Source organism: Protopterus annectens, chromosome 12.part0 (genome assembly GCF_019279795.1).
Source record: "Protopterus annectens isolate FY-2018-M chromosome 12.part0, PAN1.0, whole genome shotgun sequence".
In the NCBI taxonomy this organism is placed as follows: Eukaryota; Metazoa; Chordata; order Ceratodontiformes; family Protopteridae; genus Protopterus; species Protopterus annectens.
The window spans coordinates 144,207,781-144,235,600 of NC_056746.1; the positions used below are offsets into that span (position 1 = coordinate 144,207,781).

General features: G+C 42.9%; 1 protein-coding gene across 1 annotated transcript in view; it reads left to right on the top strand.

Annotated features, from left to right (window-relative positions):
- MARF1 (meiosis regulator and mRNA stability factor 1) overlaps window positions 1-27,820 on the top strand; it is a 2,255,654-nt gene that overhangs the window by 175,677 nt on the left and 2,052,157 nt on the right. The window lies entirely within an intron of this gene.

Here is a 27,820-nt window from a genome sequence, read left to right on the forward strand (position 1 = left end):
AATCAGTCAAGCCATTGGCTCCATGTTCTGAACCGACCTGTGAGCTTGACAAACCAAGTGTGTTGGTGCCAGACAAGACTACTCCTCCATCGGCTCCAACTGTTACTTTGGAGCCGTCTCGGAGCCACAAAAGAGCTAGATCTCCTTCATTGAAGCTGATTTGCTCTGTGTCTCAATCACCCTTACTTCAAAGCAAGTCCAGTCATCGCTCATCTTCCCACTCCTCTCGATCCTCGGTTATCTGATCAGGATGTGGAGAGATTGGTCAGTAGGTTGCTTAAGTCACAGGCCCTTGTTAAAATGCTTTTGAGCCCACCTCAACAGGCTTCGGCTCCGTCCGCTTTGATTTCGATTCCTCCTACGAGTATGCTTAGTTCGGAGCTAGTGTCCATGGACGCTCCGATAGTGGATGTTCATCGTGCATACAGCTGCAGTAATCACATATGGGTTCTCTGCCGTCAGGCGGGTCCTCTGTCAGCCGAATTCTAAAGTCTTGGTCCGGCGTTGGTTGTTGTCGCCTTCTTCCCTGACATCAGTGCGACAGGGGTATATAAGTCACAGCCGACGCCATATTCTCCAGTCTTTTTTGCCGCGCGGTGCCCGAAGCAGAAGCAGTTCGCAAGTGTCGGTCGGCCAGCTCCTGAATTTACAAAAAAATCGGAAACCGAAGTCTTCATTAAAGCTAAGTACCCCGTTGGTGAAACTTTTCTTGCCTCAGACCGATGTCAGACAAAGTTAACAATTGTATTTCTTGTGTGAAGCAAATACCGCATAAGGATTTCCATTCCCTCTGCATACCTTGTTTAGGCCCAGACCACGACGTCTCGGGCTGTCGCTTTTGCGCTACTTTCAATAAACGCACTATTAAGCGTCGGGCGGAGTTCGCCCAACATTATTTTGGTAAAGCCTTTGATTATAAAATGTCGGATACTCCGACTAACGTATTGTCCAAAAAACGAAAGGACAAGGACTGACACGCGAGGTCTGCGGTCTCCACCGACACCACAACCGGCTGCACGTGGTCCGGTTCTCAGCGAGACGCCTATGCAGTCCCTTACTACCGACGTCACTTCCTTGGCGGTGTCTTCTGTACCCGAGACCGCTGGTATCTCGGCCCTTACTCAGACTACAACCACCGAAACCACAGTCAGTGTTGAGCCTCCTAATGTGGACAGGTCCACTTCCACCCAGGGTGTATTTAGACCCTCTTCTTCCTTTTCCATTAAGGCCTTCACTAAGTCCAAATCAGCCATGCATTCCAAGAGGCCTGTTGCACAGGGGCCCATCCCCAGGCCCCATGCCTAAAAAACAGATGCTTAAAATGGCTGAGGATTTAATTTCCTATATCAGGGGGTTCCCAACCCCCTCCAGACAAGAGACCCAGAGTGGAGGAAAACTCTCCCTCTTCTGAACAGGGCTCCATTTTCTCAGAACATTCTAATGTGGAGGAACACTCGTACTCCCCTTATGAAGATTCTGATGCAGAACAGTCCATTCCTTCTGTATCTCCCCCAGAGGATTTTTCTTTTGGGGAAACCTTGCACACCTTGAGGGAGCACTTCCATTGGGAAGGCCAAGACTTTTCTGATTCCAAGAAAAGGCTTAGGGAATATTTGGTCACCCCAACACAGACCTCTGGCTATACCTCCTGTCCTGGACATACTTGATGATGTTTACTCGGAGGCTTGTCTTAATCCGGATTCCCTGCCTCCTGCACCAGTCAAACCTGAATAGGTACTACAGAGTCCCTAACTCTCACCAATTTCTTTTCAAAAGCCATAATGCTGACCCTGAAACCATTTCTGAAGGCCCCAAGGGAATGAAGGCCTCTACTGCCAAGAATCCACTACCTTCCGAAAGGGAATCTAGATCCTTAGAAAGGTGGGGGAAAAAGTTATACACCTCGGCCACCCTAGCCATGAGGGCCTTAAATTTGTCAATTCCATATGCTTAAATATCAGCAGTTTCTGTTATCACAATTAAGAAACAAAAATGTCTCAACCTGAACAATCAGATTTGAAGGAATTGCAGGATATGATGCATAGTGCAGAACAAGTGGGTAAACACACCTTACAATGTGGTTATGATGCCTTAGAGGCCTCAAGTAGAGCTACTGCTACAGGAGTAGTCATTCATAGACATGTCTGGCTTAGGGAACAAAGCTTGCCTGATCATGTTAAAGCCAAACTACTAGATACTCCTTTACAAAAGGATGTGCTATTTGGTACTAATGCTGAGGAATTACTACGGAAAATGGAAAAAAAAGCTAAATCTATGCAAACTGTCAAGGCTTTTCTACAGGTACAGCCACCTCGTTTTAGCAGAAATTGGCCCTCAAAAAACTGGTCCTTTCCAGCCACGGACAAGCCCCAAAGAGGTAGATACAGGCGCTCAAGGGGCAGAGGACAATCTCGAGGATCATATAGAGGCAGACAATGGCAAACACAAGCACCAAGAGGTGGCGAAGACAGTGCACAACAATACAGAAAGCAAACCCAATGACTTCCTCCTTTTCATGCCAAGCAAATCTCAGCTGGCAGCTCCCTTGGGAGGAAAGCTGGCACTATTTTCAGGAAATTGGCATATCACAACAGACAAATTGATCCTGGACATAATAAACAGAGGCTACAGATTTCATTTTCACACTCTTCCAAAAATGAGAGGCATGCCAAACCTGCCACACAATCAAAGGGCAGAGGCGCAAATACAAATTACAAAAGTCATGGACATAAAAGCCATTCAAGAGGTTCCTACTCTCGAACAAGATCAAGGTTTTTATTCCAGACTCTTCCTGGTACCAAGAAAAGGAACCGACTGGAGACCCATTTTGGACTTATCCATCCTAAATACATTTCTACTCGTACCAAAATTCAAGATGCTCACATTACAGCAGCTTTTTCCCATGCTGGGCAAGGAGTTTTGGCTGGTAACATTGGACCTCAAGGAGGCATACCTGCATGTCCCAATCAGACAAAGCTGCAGAAGATACCTCAGATTTCTTGCAGGTTCAGTCCAATATCAATTCTCTGCATTGCCCTTTGGCTTATCTACTGCACCCAGAGTATTCACAAAATGCCTGGCATCAGTAATCGCCTACTGCAGACTTCAAGGGATACAAATTTACCCTTATTTGGACGACTGCTTGATCCAAGCGGACAACAAGCACACTCTTTTGGAACATCTAGCTTATGCAACACGGTTACTGAATTCTCTGGGATATACAATCAACAAAATAACTTTCCTGGGTGCCAACTTGGACACAAACACCCAGATGGCCTATCTTACACCAGAAAAACAAGGGCAACTAACTCAGTACTTCAAAACACTAGCAAATTGTACCAGGCTTACTGCAAGGAAAATCCTGCAGGCTCTGGGCTTCATGGCGTCTTGCATTCTTTTAATCCCATGTGCAAAGTTGCATGAGAGAACTTCACTGGTACCTAAAAAACCTATGGTCTCAACACAGCCACAATTTGGAAACAATAATACCAATAATTCCATGTTTGCAAAAGGAATTTCTATGGTGGGCCTAAGCATGTCAAACAAACGCAGGTCTCCCAGTCTGCAAGCCTCAAGCAAATCAAGTCATCACAACAGACGCCTCAGACTACGCCTGGGGGGCACACATGACAGGCAGGTGCATTCAGGGCAAATGGTCCCAAAAGGAAAAGCACCTTCACATCAATCAAAAAGAAATGCTAGCAGTAATAAATGCAATTACAGCATTCAAGGACTACCTGCATCCAGGACAATTATTGATAAGAACAGACAACACCACAGTAATGTGGTACGTAAACAAACAAGGAGGAACACATTCATATCCCCTCTGCAGACTAGCCATGACACTTTGGAACTTGGTTCTGGAATGGGAAATCGAACTTCAAGCACAGTACTTGCCAGGTTTGGAAAACACGCTGGCAGACAATCTAAGCAGAAATATGACAGATCCACATGAATGGAAGCTGCATCCACAGGTGTTCACAAAGATAATCCAAGCATGGGGAAGGCCATAGATCTCTTCGCTTCCCACAGGAACCATCAACTGAAAAAGTTTTGTTAAAGGACTTTTCATCCAAAGGCCCTGGAGGGTGGACGCCCTTTCATTCAGTTGGACAGCATGGACAGTGTACGCTTTCCCACCTCTGCCTCTTCTACCCAAGGTGCTCTTGAAAGCAAGAGCAGACAGACCAAAGATGATACTGATTGCTCCAGACTGGCCAAGACAGCACTGGTACCCTCTCCTAAGGAGCCTAACACATACTCCTCCCTGGCCTCTACCTCTAATGCCTCTTCTGCTGACTCAGCACAGCTACAAAACTCTTCACAGTCAGCTGAAAACACTCAATCTTGCTGCATGGAAAATTCCTTAACACCACAGCAGACACTACTCCCCAAAGAGGTGCAGGATGTCATTCTGGAGGCCAGAAGGCCATCTACCAGGAAGACTTACTCCGCAAAATGGAAACGGTTTTGCTCTTGGAATGAGAAAAAAGGCCAGGACCCTAGAAAACTGAATTTGCCTCCGGTATTACAGTATCTAGCTGAGCTGCTGAACAGTGGACTTCATTTTCCTCCATAAAAATCCATGCCTCAGCCATTTCTGCAGAATTCAACACGGATCCACCGTTATTCTCTCACCCACTTTTAAGGCAATTCCTCAGAGGGGCTAACAATATAAGACCACCAAGGAAACAACCAGTGCCAGCCTGGGATCTTAATTACATTCTAGAAAAATTAACATTGCCTTCCTTTGAACCAGCTGCCTCAACAGATTTGCAATATTTGTCCTGGAAAACAGCTTTCCTTCTGGCCATTACCTCAGCTCGTAGGGTTTTGGAACTTCAAGCCCTCATGGCTGTGCAGCCCTTTCTTATCTTCCATCAGGACAGGGTTTCCCTTTGAACCAACCCGTCATTTATGCCTAAAGTGGTATCCAGGGTAGCTTTAAATCAAGCCATACACTTACCTACCTTTTACCCCAATCCTCAAAACAAAGGGGAAAGGCTGCTACATTCCTTAGACATCCATAGACAGCTACGTTACTATTTGGACAGAACAAAGCCTTTCAGGAAATCACAGCAACTTTTTGTGTGTTATGCTGTAGGAGCTCAAGGGAAGCCTGTTACCAATCAGACAATCTCTAAATGGATAGGCCACTGCATACGATTTTGTTACTCCTATCATGGGAAATCTGTCCCTGTAGGCATCAGACCACACTCCACCAGGGCCACAGCTACCTCTACAGCCTTCCACAGAGGAGTTCCTACCAAAGATATCTTGGAGGCAGCCACTTGGAGTTCTGTACATACCTTCACAAGACACTACCACCTGCCTTTATATTCCAAAACTAGAGCAGGCTTTGCTACTGCTGTGTTGCAGGGCATTCTGGCTCATCAGTTCTACCTAGTGCCTACCACCCTGTGCGTAGCTTTGGGATTCTGCCCATATGCGATTACTGCAGCTGTATGCACGATGAACATAGTACAGTTTTGTACCTACCATAAATGTAGATAGAGTGCTAATACAGCTGCAGTACAGGTTTCCCTCCCTCCTTCCCCTCTAGGTATAGGACTAGTGGCTAACACCTCCTCATACAACCTATTTTGGGTTGTCCTCCTATGGTGTATTTGCTTGCAACTACTCTTTTTTGATAACATTGCATTGCTTGAATATATATATATATATATATATATATATATATATATATATATATATATAATTTATCTATTGCCTTCCTTTTGGGGGCACCTGACATCTGGGGAAGAAAGACTGGAGAATATGGCGTCTGCTGTGACTTGTATACCCTTGTCGCACTGACGTCAGGGAAGAAGGCGACAACAACCGACGCCGGACCAAGACTTTGGAATTCGGCCGACCGAGGACCCGCCTGACGGCAGAGAACCCATATGTGATTACTGCAGCTGTATTAGCACTCGAACATCTACATTTATGGTAGGTACAAAACTGTACTTTCCTTCTGCTGCGACGTTTGCTCCAATTTCCTTGGTTCCTCCCCCTCTGAGCCGATGAGAGAGCTTCTGCGACCAGATACCTCGATGGGAGGAAGTGGCATCGGACCCTTGTCTGACCCCGCTCTCCCAGTGTCAGCTCAGTTCAGCTCTGCTCCATCGGCCTTGGAGCCGTTGCCCTCGGCGCAGAATGGGATTCCTGTTTCTTCAGAGCTGGAGCCCTCCTTGTGTCAAGACAGTGACGCCTTCGAGGTCATGCGGAGAGTGCTGTCCCCACAGATGGCCTCACTATCTGTTCCATCGGCTCTGTCCCTCTTGGTGCTTGTGACCACCTCTGCTCCTCCAGCCTCAAAGCGTAGGGGAACCTATGCCCCAGGGCACTCCATTGGTTGAACCCCCTTCTTCCGAAACCTCCCCAGAGCATTCTGAGCAGGCCTTCCGGAAGAAAAAGTGCAAGAGGAAGCACCAAGACTCTCCTGAGTCTGTCACCTCAGATACAGACCTGGATGAATCGGATGGGTCCCCAAGGTCCCCCTCTGAAGAGTTTTCTTTTTCGGACATCCTTGAGATTCTTAGGCAGAGGCGTTGCTGGATTTCCCAGCCCCCTGAGAGGACAAGTCTGTATACCTGGATGCATTTGGTTCCAAACCTTCCACCTCCTGGATGTCACCGCCTTTTGATCCACTCATGTCTGTAGTGTCTCAAAAGGCTTAGTCAGCTCCAGATTCCATGGAACCTGTCCCGAGGAGACCCAATAAATTCATCATAGCTCCCCAAGATAAACAGTTCTTGACTAAAGGTGTCCCAGTTGATGCCATGGTGGTAGCAGCAGCCACAAAGAGAGTTAGCTGAAACCTCATCTGTCCATCCACCGAATTAAGACTCTCGTACGATGGACAGATATGGGAAGCAAATGTTTTCATCAGCAACCTTCTCCCTTAGGTCCCTGAACTATCTTTTCCATTTTACTAGGCTTCAGAGGGATCTCCTAAAAGAGCTTGGTGATGACCTACAAGATCCCACAGCTGAGGGAGCTTCAGCCAAGGTAGCTACCCAGCTGGCGACTATTAATTCAGTAGTCAACTCCTCCATGAGGCTTATTTCATACGCAGTCGATGGAGTGAGTAGAGCTGCAGGAACAGGAGTAGCTCTTGGGAGACCTTCTTGGCTGCAGCTGTGTCAGCAGTTTGCGGAACCTTTCAGAGCGTCCTTCACTAATATCCCTTTTGATGGCTCCTCTCTCTTTGGGCCGCAGGTGAAAGACACACTTACCAGGTGCCAGCAGGAAGGCAAGAAGCGCTCTGATGTTGGAGTCCATTTTTCCACTCCTACCAGACCATACCCAAAGGGTCAGAAAGGTGGAAAGATGTGGTTTTGAAAATCCCAGGGATCCTTGCCTGATGCACATGGTGAATTTTCCCCCAGGGGCAGAGGGGAGAATGATAATGGCAGACGTGGCAGGGGGGGGGGGGTCCGCAAAATCAGGGTGACAGAGATGCGTTCTCTTCCAAACCCTATCAACATCCCTGAAGGGATGCCCGACTGCTCAACTCTGGAGGCAGTTGGGGGAAGGCTTTCATTGTAGCCAATCGCCTGGCAAAATATTACAAAGGGAAAATGGGAGCTAACCATTATATCCGGAGGTTACAAGATTCCCTTTCATCAACCCCTTTTTGTTTAAAAAAAATCCATCCCAGATGTTCTACCCAATCTAAGGGATCAGGCAGTCACAGAAGTTTCAAGTCTGCTAGAAAAAAAGAGCCATCCAGGAAGTCCCCACAGACCGAGTAGGATCCAGAACTTACTCCAGTTTCTTTTTAGTGGCCAAAAAGACAGGGGACTGGAGACCAATTCTGGATCTCTGCAGGTTAAACAAATCTGTACAAAAAGAAAAGTTCCAGATGGTAACACTGCAGTCCATTCTCCCCTTTCTGGGCCAGGACAATTGGATGTGCTCCATAGATCTTCAGGACACGTACTATCATATAAAAATGGACAGACAGTCCAGGAGATTTCTATGCTTCTGGCTAAGGGCCAGTCATTACCAATTTAGAGCTCTGCCCTTTGGTCTCACCACAGCCCCCAGGGTGTTCACCAAATGCATGGCAGTAGTCACAGTTCACCTGAGACGTCTAGGATTCCAGGTGTTTCCTTATCTGAACAACTCGCTCCTCACTGCTACCACCAGGCAACTACTTATAGAGGCACGAGATTACACCATCACATCCTGTGCTCAACTAGACATCACAGTAAACTTCGAAAAATCTGCCTTGCTGCCCTGTCAATCTATTTTATACATAAGAGCAGAGCTAAACACAAGAAAAAGGATTGTAAAATTGCCTCAGGAAAGAGTTTCCATTATTCGACAACAGGTGTCACTTCTCCTGAGAAGTAAAAGAATTCAAGTCAGATATGTTCTTAAAGCTCTAGGGTCCATGGCAGCAGCCATTCTTCTAGTTCCCTTAGCACGTTTTCACATGAGAATCCTTCAGTGGCTTCTTTTCACACAATGGTCCTTCCATGGATTACCCATGTCTCACATTATGCTAATTACGGAATCTTGCAAAAGACACCTTTTCTGGTGGATGGTCTTCCCACTAGTTACTAAGGGCAGACCTTTCATGGAATCCCATCTGTGACCATGGATGGCTTCCCTGATAGGGTGGGGGTGGGGGGGGCATTATCTAGGGAAGACGGTCCAAGGCACTTGGCAACATCACGAATACTGTACATCATCGTCCTGGAGATGAGAGCGGTGCTCCTAGCGTTGCAAGCTCTTCAAGACTCTCTCCCTGCTGGGACTATTGCAATACAGATGAACAATGTCAGTGGTTTAGTAGATCAACAAACAGGGTGGAACCAGATCTTACCCCTTGTGCCGAGAGGCCCTCAGACTGTGGCATTGGGCAATTTCCCTCCAATTTTTTTGACAGCTATGCATATCCCTGGGACATCCAATGTAATAGTGGACAGGGCTGTCCTCATGCCCTCATGAGTGGTTTCTGAAACAGGAAATTGTGGACCTTATTTTCCGCAAATGGGGCCAGCCTTGTTGCGATCTCTTTGCCTCTCCCCTCCGCAACAAATGCAGCAGCTACTTCTCCCTTGTTCCCCCTCCAGGTCAGGCACCCAGGGGCACTCTAGTCCACGATTGGCCTCAGGGACTCCTTTATGCATTTTCCCCTAATTCTAAGTCATTCAGAAAGCAAAATCATTGGGTTGCAAAATGATCCTCATTGGCCACGACAGATTTGGTTTCCGTTCCTTCACCCCCACCTTCTAGCCCAGCCTTGGATTCTGGACCCAGTACCGGACCTCTTGATTAATCAGTCAGGTGGGCTACACCAATCCCTCCAATCTCTCAAGCTCACAACTTGGTTACTCCACTTCCAATCCTAGCCTGGCTCCCCAATATTTTCCCAGCAGTGATTGATATTGTTTCCTCCCATAAGACAAATACAAGGAAAGTCTGTGCTAGCAAATGGAAAAGATTCTCTTACTGGGCAGAATCCAGGAATTTAGATTCTTTTACTGGGCAGAATCCAGGAATTTAGATTCTTTTACAGCTCCTGTACACAAGATTTTGGATTTCTTAGCAAAACTGTTTCATTCTGTTGCAGCGGCTGCTACCATCAGAGTACAACTAGCTGCAATTTCAAATTTTCATGTCGGAGTTTCAAACTCCATGTCTCAAACTCTGTAAGGTCTTCATGAGAGGTATATCTCTACTTAGACCCCCATTGAAAGAGCCCCTTCCACCTTGGGATCTCAATTTGGTTCTGGCCTCCTTGATACTGCCACCCTTTGAACCAGCAGCATCATGTCCCTTAATTTCTCTCTTGGAAAACTCTCTTCTTAGTTGCTATTACTTCTGCCAGACGTGTTTCAGAACTTTATGCACTATGTGCTTGCCCTCCATACCTAGTTTTTCACAAGGACAGAGCTTCTTTGAGAACCAACCCATCTTTTATTTACCTAAAGTTTGTTCAAAACACAGTTTGAATCAATCCATTGAACTTCTTGTCTTTTTCCCTAATCATTCCAAAAAGGCAGAGTACAGATTACACCAAATGGATGTGCAAAGACAACTGTGTTTCTATCTCCATAGACCTAAAGAGGTGAAAAAATCAGGTCAGTTCCTTTCATTTGCTAACAACAAATGAGGCCTTCCAGTTTCTAAAGTAACATTGTCAAAATGGTTATCAGACACCGTAGCCCATACCTACCTTTTGAGACAAAAAGATCTTCCAGCAAAACCCAAAGGTCATTCAACCAAGTCAGTAGCTACTTTGGTAGCGTTTCAATCTAGATTGCCCATAGATTCAATTTGTGCAGCAGCTACTTGGGCAGATCCTCATACATTCATTTCTCATTACAAAGTAGATGTGGCCTCCCAGGGCAGGGCTTTCTTTGGCTCCACGGTTCTGAAGAGTCTGTTCCAATGAGCCACCCAGGATTGAGGTGCTAGGGACGCTGTCCCATCCAGCAAGAATGAAGACGAGATTGGACAACTTAACATAAAGAAGTTATGTACTACCATAACATTCAGTGTTAGTTTTCCTTCATCTCACCTTCCTTCTTGCTTCCCTCCCTCCTTCCCCCTTCCTCAAGAATTGAGAGGAGTTTTTCAATGGTTTCACTGACTAGTTTGTTTTATTAGTTGCTTCCCAAGCAAACCATGACAATTAACTGTATATCCAGGTTTATTAATGGATTATCTTCTATAATTATGTCTAGTGTGAGCTATCTCAAACAAGATCTGGCAGCCGACGCTGGGCATTCTAGTGTAAGGGGTAGCTTCAAGCCAGTAAAGAGCGCTCAAGCTATTGTAAGTGGCTGAGTTGGAGCTGAGGATCGGCTCCAAACCCATCCAGCAAGAAGGAAGGCGATATGGACAACTAACGTGGAACGTTATGGTAGGTACATAACTTCTTTTTATTGCTCTTTCCTGGCTGTTTGGCCTTTTTGTACTTCTACTATTAGTGCCGTTGTTGGTATTCTACTATCGTTACCCTCTGTTCTGTAGGGTATTCTTTGTACCAAAGGTGGTATTTTTTCTTTACTTTTGTCCTGTGTAGTTTCTATTACTTTCACCTTTGCTATGATTGTTGAGGTTGTTTTTCCTTTGACATGGCTAAACCAACGGGGTTTAAGAAATGTATCTTTATGTGACCATAATATGACTAATTCCGACTCTGATGGATAGTGTCTCTATTGTGTAGGGACTAGCCACTTACAATGAGAATTATGGCATCTGCACTGCCTTTAGACGCAAGGCAGTGATCAAGCGTTGGAACAAATAGGTCCTTAAAGGTCTTATTCCTTCACCTGCTTTATCATCTGTCTGGAAAGAAACCTTTGGTCGAGCAATAAGAGTACAAGGAAGATAAAAGGAAAAGGCTAAGAATCTTGGAAGTGATCCCCTGACTGCTTTCCATCTTGGCTCTCCATTAGAGTTAGTCAGCTAAGATGTCGAAGTCTTCAGAGCCATCTGTTCCATTGGAGTTGTCTTCTCTTTTCAGGACTCGCTGTCATATGGAACTGAAATTATTTCTGGAGCTGATTGCTTCCAGGCTACATTCCCTGTTCCCACGGGAGACGTCAGATGAAGAGCTTACAGATTCCCTTCCTAGTTTTTATACACCTGACGACCTGACGTCATGGAAGAAGGGACAGCAACCGATGCAGGACCCAAGACTTTGTTAATCAGGCCGACTGAGGGCAACCTGCCAGCAGATTATCCAAATGTAATGACTGCAATAGTGAATACACTCTAACATCTACATTTATGGTAAGTGTACACAACTGTACTTTTTGGAGACCTCTGATCTGAGACTGCCAGGATTGTCCTCGTCTGATCCAGAGTTGTGGGCTGCTTTGACTCTGGCGTTTTCTCTGATTCAGCCCACTCCGATCTCGTTGGGGTCAGACAGATCTTGGAGTGAAAGCTTCGGTGCCGAAGCTTGGCCCCAAAATATTTGGAGCCTTCTCTTCTCCTACTTCATTGGTAGATAGCTCAGATCTCTGGCTCCAGACATTCAGCTCTGACTTGAGTGCCTTTGGGTTCTTCTTCTGCGTGTGACTTAGAGGCTGTGGATACCTCTCTCCAAGTCTACACAGGGGACATTTTCTCCCCTTGGCATCATCCCCTGACAACTGTTGACCCTGGGTCCTGATCCCACTGTGTGTGCCATATCTTTACAGCCGGTGTGCACTAACTTGGAGCCTGTTCTTATTCAGGACTCCCCTCTGACTTGAGTCTTCTCTAGAACATGTCCCCACCCACCAAGTTTGTATCAGCTAAGTGCTTTTATTATTTAAACTGCATTCCTTGATCTGTTTTTATCTGATTAAGTTCATACACCAATAGGACGAAAAGCGCTTTATTTTACTGGATTTGTAAAAAAACGGATTATTCCTACGGTCGTTTGTCATACTTTGTGAGTTTTCAAAGTTTGGAAGCGCCTTAGAAGGGCATGTGTCATTGGAGGTACATTGACTCCTCATAGGAGTTCCCACAGAAGTGGATTTTGATGAAGGGAAGTGGTCCCCCAGATCACCCCTTGGGGAATGTCTCCTTTGGAGAAGTTTGCATCTTATTCAGATAGAAAGGTGTTGGGTATTCTGAAACACCTTCTCAGGAGGAATGTGTTTTCCTCAAAGCTTTTGGCACTAGTTCACCTACTTACCTGAGTGGTGCCCCCAGCTAATGAGATGATTTGCCTCTATTTTTATTTGCGGATGTAAGGACCTGGATGTGGTGGAACAAATTCTGAGTAAATACTTAGTAGCCCCTAAAGACCATGCTGTCTGGGGCTAGGACCTGGCTGTGGATGCTTTGGTGGTAGTGGCAGCAGCAAAAATGGAGCTCACTGGGAAGTTCTCATCTGTTCACCCTCCTAACAGAGTCTTGGGCCGTGGACAGATATGAGAAGTGTGTTTATGCTTCAGTGACCTTTGCCCCAAGACCGCTTAATTGCTTGGCACATATGATGAGGTTTCAGAGGGACTATAACAAACTTTCCAAATCCTTCTCTGAGTCCATGTTTGTAAGGTAAGAACCTGGATTTGCAACTAGACACTCTGCAGTCCCTTTCTAATGCTTCCATGCATTTTATCTCTAACACAACAGAGGGTGTTTCTAGAGCCGCAGGTCAAATATGATAGAGGCATACCTGGAAGTGCTTATGTGATTTTGCGGAACCCTTTAAGGCATTCTCCATCGATGCTCTTTGGATCAACTCTTTGGCCCAAAGATAAAGGGCACTCTTTCCAGGAGCGAGAAGGATGGGAAAACTTTCTGCAGTAGGGATATGGTTTTCAACCTCTTGAAAGACCTTTTCTAGGAACCAGAAAGGGAGTAAGAAAATGCGATTCTGTAAGTCTCAAGGTTTTTCCCATCACTCTCTTGATGTAACAGACGTCACCTTTGTGGCACGGGGAAGTCCGAGAAACCAACCCTTTAGAGGTCATTGACCAAAAAGCCTCATCAGAGCTCCTGAAGGGCTGCCTGACTACTGCACTTTGGATGCCGTCAGGAGATGCTCATCCTTGCACCAGAAGACTAGATGTCTGTGTGAAATCACTGTAGGCTTTCATGTCCCCTTCTTTACCCACTCCCAACAGCAAAGAAACTCCCCAACATTCCACCCCACTAAAGAAGAGCAGCAGCATTGAAAATAGACAAGCTGTGCCTTGTCAGTTGAGGAGTGGATGGAAAAGGCATCTGATACAAAAGATGTTCATAGAGTTTCACTGTTGCAGTCATTACACTTGGGTTATCCTGCTGGCAGGCTACCCGCAGTCGGCCCGAATTACAAAGTCCTGGTCCGGTGTCGGTTGCTGTCGCCTCTTCCATGACGTCAGTGCGCCAGGGGTATAAAAGATGCAGCCGACGCCATTTTCTTCAGTCTTTCTTGCCGTGCAGTGCTCGCAAGTGCTGGTCGGCCGACTCCTGAGATTTTCGAAATCAAATTTCAGATCTGAAGTCTTCATTAAAGCTAAGTACCCCATTGGGGAAACTTTTGTCTTGCTCCAGACCGATGTCAGAAAAAGTTAATTGTACTTCTTGTGGGAAGCAAATACCTCATAAGGATTTTCATTCTTACTGTATTCCTTGCCTAGGCCCTGACCACGACGTTGCTAGCTGTCGGTTTTGTGCTAGATTTAACCAACCCACTAAAGCGTCGGTACGATTTTGCCTTTCATTACTTTGGCCGAACATTTAATTATATAATGCCGTCGGAACAGCCGACGACCAGAGTTTATAAAAAACGCAAGGAAAAGGACAGGCATCCGAGGTCCAGAACCGATGAGGCCTTCGCTAGGCCAGTCGCCGGTTCTCAGTGACGTGCTTCCGCAGCCCCTGACGCCTGCTACCTCAGGCCCACAGGCCGCTTCTGACTCCCACGTGGAGCTAACCAGGCCTCTGGATGCTCAAGGTATTGGAAACTATACCCTCAGATGGGTCTGGAACCGCTGAGCAGGCATCTGCTTCTGTGGGTGTTTTCAGACCTACAGTTATATGTCAAGCAACTTAAGCTTCAAAGGCAAAGACTAAAACAGCTCTAAAGACAAAGAAACAAGGACAGCATTCTCCTGGACAGACTTCCATGCCTAAGAAACAGATGCTTAAAATGGCCGAAGACCTAATTACTTTAATCAGGTGTTCCCACCCTCCTCCTGATAAGAGGCCTAGGCAAGACACAGAATATGACTCTTTTGATCAGGTTTCCATTTCCGATTCCTCTTCTGAACAGGGATACTCTCTTCCTCCCTATGAGGATTTTGATGCTGAAGAATCTATTCCTTCAGCCTCTCCTCCTGAAGATTATTCTTTTGGGGAAACCCTGCATACCATGAGGGAGCATTTTCACTGGGAGAGCCAAGATTACTCGGAATCTAAGAAAAGGCTCAGAGACTTTCTTTTAATACCTCAGCACAGACCTCTTGCTATTCCACCTGTTCTAGACATTGTAGATTATGTATTTTCAGAGTCCGGCTTGTCTCCTGACTCTTTACCCCCTGCACATGTTAAGCCAGACAGATACTACAAGGTTCCAGATTCTCATACATTTCTATATAAAAACCCTGCTGCTGACCCAGAAACTATATCTCAGGGTCCCAAAGGGGTCAAGGCTTCCACTGCAAAAAAAACTGTCCCTCCGATAGGAATTCTAGGGCACTGGACCAATGGGGAAAAAAAGTTTACACTTCTGTTACCTTGGCTGTAAGGGTTTTAAATTGTCAGTTTTATATGCTTAAATATCAGCAATACTTAATGTCACTGCTAAAACAGAAAATGTTGACAAATTTTGAATGTTCTGAAAACAAGGAAATGCAGGATTTATTGCATGCACCTGAAAAGTGGGAAAGCATACTTTGCAATGTGGTTTTGATTCACTGGAGGCCTCTTGCAGGGCCGCTGTTACGGGTTCTGTCATTAGAAGGCATGCTTGGTTAAAGGAACAGAATCTGCCTGATCATGTTAAAGCAAAATTATTGGATGCTCCATTACAGCATGATACTTTGGTGTTAAGGCAAAAGAGGTGATGAAGAAAATGGAGGATAAAGTTAAATCTATGCAGACAGTTAAGGATTTTTACAGATATAGCCACCCAGATTTAGCAGGAACTGGCCTTCTAAGAATTGGTCCTGTCCAGTGTCAGACAGGCCACAAAGAGGCAGATACAGATGCCCTAGAGGCAGATCCCAGCCCCAAAGCTCGTACAGGCCTAAACACTGGGGCGCTTCTACCTACAAAAGCGGAGAAGACAAATCACAGCCATATAGGAAACAGTCCCATTCAGGGCACATGGCCCGCAAGCCAAATGCATCTTCATATCAATCAAAAAGAGATGCTAGCTGTACAGAATGCCATGACAGCCTTCAAGGATCTACTTCATCCAGTACAACTGCTGATAAAGACGGATAATACTACAGTCATGTGGTACATAAGCAGAGAGGCACACATTCCTACCCCCTCTGCAGACAAGCCATGACTTTGTGGAACACAGCATTGACTTATCAAGTACACCTGCAAGCACAATTCCTGCCAGGAAAGACAAATACTCTGACAGACGAACTAAGCAGCAACCTCATGGATCCTCATGAGTGGAAAATAGATCCACAAATCTTCTTCAGCATGATAACAAGGAAATGGGGATGCCCAGACATAGATCTGTTTGTCTCCTTTCACAACTGCCAACTACAGAGATTCTGCACAAGGACTTGTCACAAACAAGCATGGAAAGTGGATGCTCCATCACTCCGCTGGAAAACCCTTACAGTGTATGCCTTTCCTCCACTGCCTCTCCTCCCCAAGGTACTCCAAAAGGTCAGACAAGAGAAGCCAAAAATGATACTGATTGCCCCAGACTGGCCACGCCAGCACTGGTACCCAATCCTAAAGAGCTTGTCTCAAGGCCCGGCCTGGACATTACCTCAAATTCCTCATTTACTGACCCAACAAAACAGATCCTGCACAGCCAGCTCAAAACCCTAAATCTGGCTGCATGGCGGATAATGTAACCATTCGGAACACACTTCTCTCTAAAGCAGTCATGGATGTTATTTTGGAGGCCAGGAGGCCCAGCACCAGAAAATCTTATGCAGAAAAATGGAAGAGATTCTGTGCTTGGAACCAGGCACAAGGAATAGACACGCTTGTACCAAATATTCCTCAGATTTTACAATACCTAACTGAGATGCTGGACAAAGGCCTATCCTTCTCATCAATTAAGATCCATGCCGCTGCCATTTCAGCTCATTACAATACAGACCCACCTATTTTTTCACATCCACTGCTAAGGCAGTACCTCAAAGGGGCCAAAAGCATAAGACCTCCAAGGAGAGCGCCAATACCTGCATGGGACCTCTATTTTGTCTTGGAAAAGCTCATACTGCCTCCTTTTGAGCCAGCCAATACAGCTGAGATAAAATACTTATCATGGAAAACAGCTCTGCTCCTAGCAATAACTTCATCAAGAAGAGTCTCAGAGTTACAGGCACTAATGGCTGTGGAACCTTCTATTAATTTCCATCCGGACAGGGTTTCTCTAAGGACAAACCCAACATTTATGCCTAAGGGTAGTGTCCAGTGTGGCTCTTAACCAAACCATTCATTTGCCTACCTTTTATCCAAACCCACAGAATAAGGGGGAGAGACCTTCTGCATTCTTTGGACATGCACAGACAGCTACGCTTCTACTTGGACAAAACTAAAGCTTTCAGAAAGACTGAGCAACTCTTAGTGGCATATGCTGCAGGATTGCAAGGAAAAGCTATTTCAAAGCAGACTTTTTCAAAATGGATAGGCCACTGCATTCGTTTCTGCTGTTCACAACATGGCAAATCAGTGCCTAAGGGCATTAGGCCACATTGAACCAGAGCAGCAGCCACTTCAGCAGCCTTCCTCAGAGGAGTACCAACCAAGGACATTTTGGAGGCTGCAACTTGGACTTCAGTGCACACTTTTACAAAGCACTACCACTTGCCTCTCTACTCTAAATCCAGAGCAGGCTTTGCCACTGCAGTTCTGCAGGGCCTCATAGCCACTCCTAATTCTGTTTAGGCCCAGTCACCCAACCTCAGCTTTGGGATTCAACCCAAGTATAATGACTGGAACAGTGAAACACGATGAACATAGTACAGTTGTGTACCTGCCATAAATGTAGATGTTCGAGTGTATTCACTGTTGCAGTCCAGGTTACCCTCCCACCACCCCCCTTTCATTGCTGGGACTTATCTGTACTTCTCTATTCTATACAACCTATGTGGTGTATTTGCTTGTAGATGAAGGTAATGTTTGTTAGTGCATGCATTTTTATGAGCAGAATATTTAGCCTACCCTCTTGGGGGCACCTGACATCTGGGGCAAGAAAAACTGAAGAAAATGTCGTCTGCTGCATCTTTTATACCCCTGGCGTACTGAAGTCGGGGAAGAGGTGACAGCAGCCGATGCCGGACCAGATCTTTGGAATTCGGGCCGACTGCAGGTATAACCCAAGTGTAGTGACTGCAACAATGATTACACTCTAACATCTACATTTATGGTAGGTACACAACTGTACTTCATGTACTCGCCATAGTGAGACATCTTTGTTGCCTCGTTCAGTCCTTCCAAAGACCCCCCCCCCCCCATGTTATGGAAGATCTTCAGTTAGATTTCTAATATTTTTTTTAGGACACTTAGTGTTCTGTCTGCTGCAGTTTCAGAGAAGACTACCCGATTTCCTTTTCCTGGTCTGCGCTCTCTCTATATGTATTTTGAAAAAGGCAAACTTGATCTGAGGTACCCATAATACTGTACCAACTCCAAGAGTAAGGGGGAAGCCTGAGCTGCAGATCATAAGTCAAATGGTCAAGGTCAGATTCGAAACCCAGCAGTTGAAGGATGGGAAGAGAACATAGATGCATCATTGTAATGAGTACATGACTTTTGTTTACAGACAAATAAGTCAGCATCACCAACAAACTAGGAATAAGCGTGAGTAAGAAGCCAAATTGGGCAGGTCCATCCACACATCAGGAAACTTTAATCCAGAAAGTTACCTGTTCCAGGAGCGCTTTTGTTCAGTAGATTTTTTATATGTTCTTTATTTAAAAGGTGGCTGTGTCTTTAATGACTGATTAAATTTCATCATGTGATTTTAACTAAGTGATTATTTAAATGAAATCTTGGTGTACTAGCTGTATCTGAAGAAGTTATTCTTTGTATAGAACAAAAGCACTTATGGAACACTTGTCTTACTGGATTAAAGTTTTTTGGATGTGTGGACGGACCTGCCTGGTTTGGCTTCTTATTCGTGTTTGTTTAAAGGCAGATGTGATTAATTTCATTAAATATTAGGCAGGTCTTTTTTGTGAGATGTAGTGTCACGGTATAACAGACACTGGCTTCATATCTTATGAATCCGCTTCTCTGATGCTCAGAGGAAGTGGTCCTCACAACTTCCTGAAGTGGTGATTCCTTTCTCTGTTTATGTCCAGTATAAATAAGGTGTCAGCCTCTTAAGGCCTGTGTCAACATGGATTTGACTGTTTAAGGTTCCCATAAAAATACAAAGGTGCCCGGAGAATCTAAATAAATCAAAAACGATTGTAATTATGAATATTTGCCTATTAATGAAATTATATATAGCCACAAATTGGTTGAACCCAGCCCAGACATCGTGGGAAGATTTCAGATTGTTGGCAGTAAAACACCTCTTAGCGCATAAACTGTTAATTACGTACAAATTTCGGACTGAGCCGAGAAAAACAGCAAACTTAAAAACTTAAAAGGACAGCGAAAGTAGAATAATCCACAATAGAGGCAATAAAAATTAGCGCTTTCTTTCACTTTATTTTCCGTGAACTTCTTCAGAAACAAAGACAACAAGCCCCCTCATGCTTGAGTCTTTTATAAAGTGCTTACAGGAAATGATGTCATTAATTGACTTTCTCTATCAGTAATATAAAACTATTTGTTGCAATAAATAAATACAATAGGTACTATAAATGTTATAACTACTTAACTATGCATTGTATTAGTGTATTTCTTCTATCTGCTTAATTCAAAACATCAAATTTAAACTATCAAACCTGACAAATACAGTTGCAAAATGAACACAATAATCATGACATATAACACTCATTTTACATAAAACTAACGTGTTTTCTTAAAAGCACTGCAATACTATTCTATAGTCACAATATATAAAATCAATGCAAAATAATTGTTATTTATATCTGATTCCTCATGTTACCGCAATGATAACATGAGAGTAGACATGCAAAAATGCACAATTCATTATCAAATGCCTCCTTCCGTCATTGCGGAACATCATAACTAAACATAATTTTTGCATTTGTCATAAACAATCCTTATTCCCATATTATATGCCTATGTTTGTAAAAAACTGTCCTTGTTAAATTGAATTATTAAATTGTTCCTTAAGTGATGTTCACTATGTTGGTTGTCACTATCCTTTAGTTAAGAAGGTACTGGACTACCCTCCAATAGACTATCTACACAATGTAATTCGACTATTCTACCCCATGGTGTATTTAACTATCCTTATCGTCCGAACCCAAGTTTGATGTGGCCAAACCTCCCTAACTCTTAGATATCTGATGGTCTTCTTTCCAAAATATATTTCTTAATTTACCAACTTTCTTTAGATCATAAAACCACAACATCTAAACTCTGCAAGACAGTCCTGTGACGGACTCCGTATGCCTAAAAATATGGCCTAAAGGAAATTTGAAAGAATGTACTGAGTGTAGTGCATCTAATGCCTATTTGTATATTAGAAAACATTTCATGTTTATGGATTCATTTAAACCTGGTGGATGGTCCGCTCCCAGTATTAACTGCCACAATGTCTCCCTTTGTTCTAGTGTGTTGTTGACATCACCTTTAAAAACACCCTTCTCGACCTGGTCAAGTACGAAAAATTCAAATTTCTTGAATTCTTCGCACACTAGTGCATGTCTTGCTAGTGAGTTGTTTCTGTCTTTGTTCTTGATGGCCAATGTGTGTTCGTAAATTCTACGTTTTAAAACACTTCATTTGTGACTTTGAAACACATGAAAAGAACTTTTTGGGCCCATGGTTATTTCAACTGCCATAGTGATCATGTTGTTTACTTGGCTTCTTGTTGTTCATGTGACAGTTTCTACGTTGGCAAAACCATTAGGGTTTTAAAACGTAGAATTTACGAACACACATTGGCCATCAAGAACAAAGACAGAAACAACTCACTAGCAAGACATGCACTAGTGTGCGAAGAATTCAAGGAATTTGAATTTTTCGTACTTGACCAGGTCGAGAAGGGTGTTTTTAAAGGTGATGTCAACAACACACTAGAACAAAGGGAGACATTGTGGCAGTTAATACTGGGAGCGGACCATCCACCAGGTTTAAATGAATCCATAAACATGAAATGTTTTCTAATATACAAATAGGCATTAGATGCACTACACTCAGTACATTCTTTCAAATTTCCTTTAGGCCATATTTTAGGCATACGGAGTCCACAGGACTGTCTTGCAGAGTTTAGATGTTGTGGTTTTATGATCTAAAGAAAGTTGGTAAATTAAGAAATATATTTTGGAAAGAAGACCATCAGATATCTAAGAGTTAGGAGGTTTGGCTACATCAAACCTGGGTTCGGACAATAAGGATAGGTAGATACATCATGGGGTATAATAGTCGAATCACATCGTGTAGATAGTTTATTGGAGGGTAGTCCAGTACCTTCTCAACTTAAGGATAGTGACTACTAACACAGTGAACATCACTTAAGGAACAATTTTACAATTTAATTTAACAAGGGTAGTTTTACAAACATGGGCATACAATACTGGAACAAGGATTGTTTATGACAAATGCAAAAATCATGTTTAGTTGTGATGTTCCGCAATGACGGAAGGAGGCATTTGATAATGAATTGTGGATTTTTGCATGTCTACTTTCAGATTACCACTGCAGTAACATGAGGAATTAGATATAAATAACAATTATTTTGCATTGATTTTATATATTGTGACTATAGAATAGTATTGCAGTGCTTTTAAGAAAACACGTTAGTTTTATGTAAAATGAGTGTTATATGTCATGATTATTGTGTTCATTTTGCAACTGTATTTGTCAGGTTTGATAGTTTAAATTTGATGTTTTGAATTAAGCAGATAGAAGAAATACACTAATACAATGCATAGTTAAATAGTTATAACATTTATAGTACCTGTTGTATTTATTTATTGCAACAAATAGTTTTATATTACTGATAGAGAAAGTCAATTAATGACATCATTTCCTGTAAGCACTTTATAAAAGACTCAAGCATGAGGGGGCTTGTTGTCTTTGTTTCTGAAGAAGTTCACGGAAAATAAAGTGAAAGAAAGCGCTAATTTTTATTGCCTCTATTGTGGATTATTCTACTTTCGCTGTCCTTTTAAGTTTTTAAATAAACTGTTAATTAGTGATCACAAGAAAAATATCAACAACATAAAAATCTGGGAGCAAATTTTTAATATTATTTTGGCTTAAGAGGTTACTATCCACTTTTTCTCGTGAACCAGAATATAGTCTAAATCAACCTTAGATTAGATAGAAAATGTACAGAAAAGACAGATTGTTGGCTTGGATTTGTTAATGTTGAATTTTTTTTTTTTTTTTTTTTTATTATTATTTTCCTTTTGATTGTTAGTGCTGTACCTTTGATCAATACATGAGGTTGATATATATGTGAAATTCACCAATGGAAGCATTTTGTATATATTGTATATAATGTGTGAATTTGTAATATGGTTGTGAAAAATAATAAAAAATGATTATTGAAAAAAAAAAAATACAAAGGTGCCATACTTCTGTTTTCTTCTCAGCCCTGTCTTTTGGTTATCTTTGGAAAGTTTTGGAGAGCAGTTTAACATATCTGGAGTAGTTAAGCACACCTTAAGGTTTTGGGGAATTGTGCAGAGGCTGCCTTTGGAGCTTCTACTACTGTTTGAGCAGTTTTTCTTTAGTAAAATAATCTATTAAAACAGGCAAATTAAGTTTAGGAGTACACCCCCTTTCTGTCTTTCAATCCTTTCTCATGCTTAAGGAGCACAAATCCTCCTTTCTGGGGATTTCCTCCCCACTATCCTAAACGAGAAGAAATATTTCTTCCAGTTCTTCAGCTTTGCTCCACCTAGGAGTCGTAGAACCAGTCGTTATTGTCAGTAAATAATAAACTGGTCTTGCAATAATCCCTGAATATAGAGAAGTTACCGGGGTCATAAAACAGGCTTTCATAGAGATGACAGCAAGATGGTTGGATTTGTCTAGGCAGAAGGTAACATGGGCTGGTGCAGTTGGGAGAAATGTTCGAGGATAAGATCAAGATTAGCACCTCTGATAGGTATAGGGACAATTTGGTTAAGTGCATTGACTTTCACAAAGTCCAGAAATCACTGCATACTTGTAGTAAACGGTTGCCAGTTTATGTGGATAGTTGAAGTATTCCAGAAGACAGTTACATCAAACCAAACTATTTTGTATGCTTAGAACGGGTTCTAGATGGAGATTTATGTTTGACTATAATGTTGTAATTGATTTTGGTATAACTAGGGCTTCAACCAGTGCTAGATTTGTATCAAATGAAATTTATTACAGTTGCTGATAGCTTTAAATGCATGATGGAAATTGTACTCTGAAATGCAGGAAGTGCTGTCACCTCAGTGAAACCAGGTTTCTGTAAATACACAAATGATTATGTCGTCAAGGTTAAGTAGGCCTCTAATTCAGGGTCTTTGTTACCTTGATGTTATCCAGAGTGGAGTTGTTTGTTGGGATGTCCATCAGATGAACTCTACTTAAACAAAAAAAAATACTGTGGATGAAACAACATTTTTAGCCAGTATATGAAAATGAATGCAAAGGTACAGACTGTACTTGGCAAAGCAGGTAGGTTTGTTGATCATTTCATCCCATGTAGACACCTACTGGATTACCCTAGAACGACATCAGTTTATTAGCCAGTTGAAGCAAATTATTTTTGCAGTGAATGTAGGCATTCTTGGATGGTAGAATGCTGCTCAATGCCAAAAGATTGTTTTACCACCTAGTGCAGCTAGCTTCTAGAGGTACTGCCATGATGAGCTTTCAGACGTGGTTACTTCTGCCCTCCCCTTCTAGGGCCCATTTAGACTCCCAGACCTTGCACGTGAAGACTTAGTGGTGGGAGTTACTCTTCCACAGTGAAATATTTGGTCCACATTCCCAGGAACCCTCTGCATACATTTGGGTTTACCAGGACTGTCCAGCAGCTGCTTTATCCATCTAACCTAACTCGCCATTTGGTGTTTGCTCTGCAGCTATACCCAGAACATGTGGCCGCAGGTTTGATAGCTGCGAAGATTATTAACGACCTTGGCCCGAAGATGTATCTGGAGCCCATAACTTTTTAAATGTGTTACATGACTGGTAAAGAAGTCCATTAACAGCTACTTGGGTTTAGGTCAGGCAGGCTGTGCCTCCCAGTCATATTTCTCCAAGTATATTCTTGCTTTCCTCATGGAGTAGTAGTTTCATGGAAAGGGCTAGAGACCAGTAGGTGGTACTGTCCAAGACTATCAGGTATGCTCAGTAGATACTAGTTGCAGATTTCTTAAATGGACAGGTCTTTCCTTTTATGCAACATGCATTTGCATTGTGGTAGCCCACTCATGCACTGGTGCAAACTCTGAATATCCCCATTCCCAAATTGAGCTTCTCCAGAGGGGCAACTCCATAGTAACTGAGATAGCCCCCAATCAAAAAGTCTGGTTTCAGAACCAGTACTAGTTTTCAGAGGTAAGATGTATACCGCATCCATTTGCTCTTAAGCTTCTCACAAATTAAATCATCTCCACCACTGAGGTGAGTTTGTCTCTCCCAAGAGCTATTTTCCATTGGTGGGGTCTGTTTTGTTTATAGCAAAAATAAGAAGCACTGGGAGCCACGAGCCACAGGAACAGACTTTATTAAATCCCAAAGCACTAAAATCCACCAAGAAACGCTGAACTACTTCTCCGCGTTTTTCTTCACAAATGTAACTTCATCAGCATACTAGAAATATTCAAACTCTTATTTTATACAATCGACATTTGTGACATTACTTAACTAACCAATGCATCCGTTTAATTAATTGAAGTGCTTTCAAGTTAATTAGGATGATTGAAAACATTTATACAACCATATGAATATTTCCAAGTGAACAAGTAAAAGATAGCATTTCAGATTATTAATTCATTACATCTTAAACATCTTAATTAAATCTATGTTTTAAAGACAGTACTTTAAAAGACAATGCATAAGGAAATGTTTAACCACCATAATTATATCGGAACGTTTACTTATTCAAGCAGCTTCACTCAGCTTTATATAAATCTGGATTCAGATCCAGGCACACCATGAATGTATATAGCTAAATAGCACCATCTAGCGGCGTTATGTGCAAAACTACATGCTTTTCTGAAAGGACCATAAAACTTTATTATTATAGATAATAATAGGTAATTTCCAGTCGTTTGGTTGGGCAAGTCTGTTTTGTTTATCACACTGGCAGTCCTGCTGCCTGACACTTCTCAGTTTGTGAATAGAGAACCATCCTAGTGGCTTAATTCAGCCTTTTTTAGACTGAACCTGACAAGCCTACATTTTTTTTAGGCACCAGGTGCTTCCAGTGAACACATTTCTCTGGCCTAACTTTGATGGATTCTTTTATCCTCTTAGTTTTTTTCAGATTCTTTAAATGAACCTTAATCATGGTTTTCTTCAAGAATGAACTGGCAGTGGAATGATACTTGCCATTGTCTGGGGCTTGAGGGGGAGACCATCTTGCTATAGAAGTTAATCAAATCCCCTACTAAGGAGAGATTTGTTAACTGTTGAGGTACGGTGCAGAGTTGTACTGTACCACAGTAAGACTGGTAGATTTTAAGCAGGTTGACTTTGAAAAGACAGTGCATCAGAAATCTGTTGGCAGATTCCGTAAAGCTAACGGAAATGTTATAAACCAGATCTATAAAACAAAGCAATGCAGAAGACCACTGTTTGTGGAAGTGTCAAGGAATGTTTAAGGCCATAGTACAGCTCTCCGACAATAGAGGGCAACAGTAGCCCAGTCAGAGATGAAGGTATGGAAGTTTTTTCGTTTAATGAATAAAACTGTAGAGCATTTGCATTTCACACTAAAAAATAATGCAGGAAAATCTATGAAGGATCAGAGCAAGAGTAAAGGGGAGACTGATACTGTCAGGTAAATTGTGTTGAGAAACCAAGCAGAAATGTTTTCTCTGATTATTTACCTTTTGTTTGGGACCTTTATCAAGAAAAAATGGGATACTCAAATCCTGGGATATAACTAGTGTGGCAGCCAAGAAAAGATAGCGTCGTAGATATTGTATTTGACAGATCCAGAGCAGGATGTCATGGTTCTGAGAGATTTGTGGTAGTTCAAACACTTTTGGATAAAAAACAGATGGTGAAAAGCAGTCAGCAATGGTAAATTTTGTGTTTACAAGTTACTTTAATAGTATCCGTACTTTTAGACACATGATATTAAATACTTGGCTATGGGTTAGTGAATTTGTCATGGCAACTGTAGAGTTTAGAAGAGACTAAGCAGAGGATAACTTGAAAAATAGTGGTCTGGATAGTAAGCCACAGGCAGTGAATGTACTCTGTAGTGCTTTGGTTATGTATGTAGGACAGGCATGTTTTTATCAGCCAGATGAGAAGTTGTGGGGATGCTTGAAAAGGAGAGTTATTTGGGTGGGGAAAAGAGCAGAGTTAGAGAACTCCATCCAAAAGTAAGTTTTTTTCTTTCCAAAAAGTGATTTTTTTTCCCTTCCCTGTAATCCAGTACTAAACGCTCTACATACAGAAACATGTTTTTAAGAATTTTGTTTGCCTTTCTTTCCTGCGTGTATCTCGTAGGTTACATCACAAAAGCTACTACAAACTGGCAATGTAAATAAGTTAGATCACTTATCCCAACAACAGAGCCATTAAGAAAATGATATCTCATAATGACATTTAAATGTGCCTTATCAGTTACAGATTGCAAGCATCACACTTGGATAAATAATGTAACCTGGAACAGAGGCAGGGCTTTCAAGCTTAGTTTTCAGTTTTGGGTGACTTTAATTACCCGTCCATAGACTGGGTAAATTGTGTTCTGACTCTCTTGGCCAAAGGTTCCTAAACTTTAACTCCAATGCCCTGGACCAGCTGGTTGACACAATCACAATGGGCTCAAACATCGTGGACTTGGTACTTACCAACATTGGACACCATTGCACCACCCCCAGTGTGTGGCCATCCCTGACGAGATCTGACCACAGTCTAGCTAGAAGTAACTATAACACAAGAACCTCCACCCCCTTGGCAACAACAAGAGGAAAAAAAACTTCTCCAAGGGCAATTACAACCTCTTACGTTGTGGCATAAATAGCTTCCTAGCCCCTCCCCCTACTGATGGAACAGACACCTATGTTGAGTTATACACCAATGCTTTATACAAGCACCCGTACAATTGTATTGACTCTGCCATACGTGATGGAACCAAAGCAAGATTTTCAAGGAAAAACAAACCTGACTGGTGGACAACTGACATTAGTAGGCTATACTATAGGAGAAAGAAATTGCTGTCTAAGAGCAGGAAGGAATGGTCTCAAAACCGCAAACACTCCCTTGTCAGCTTAAACAAGCAAAGAAGACCCATAGTGAAGTCCTCCAAAGCTAACTGAATCTCCGTTAACTTCCCTAACTAAGGATAACCACAAGGCGTTCTTTAGTTACATCCATAACCTCAACGGTAAGACCCAGATTTGCGCTGAGCTCCTAGTTAATGGTACTACATGTATAGAACCCGTGGATATAGCAAACCTGCTGGCTGACAGGTTCAGTGAAAACGGCACTTCCCTGTCCCTGCTACATATACCCCAAAGCATCACAAACCGCTGTTCCCCACCTAGTATCTCTCTGACAAGCAGGTCTTAAATGCCCTCTTCAAGACCAAAACCACAGTCTCTATGGGACTAGCCAACACCCCCAGGCTGCATTCTAGAGGAGTTAAAACAGGAATTAAGATCACCATTGAGCACGCATTTCAGTCACTGACGTCATCCTTTTGCACAAAGGGGGGATGCATCTACAGACCTTGGGAGCTGTAGACCCATTAGCCTAACCAGCCATATCTGCAAGGCTATGGAATGAATCATCATGGACCTCAACATAGATGTAGGAAATCTCCAAATGCTTGACCCCAGCCAGTTTGGCTTTGTCAAGGGGAGATCATGCCTGTTAAACTTGGACTTCCTCGAGGCAGTCACCAAAG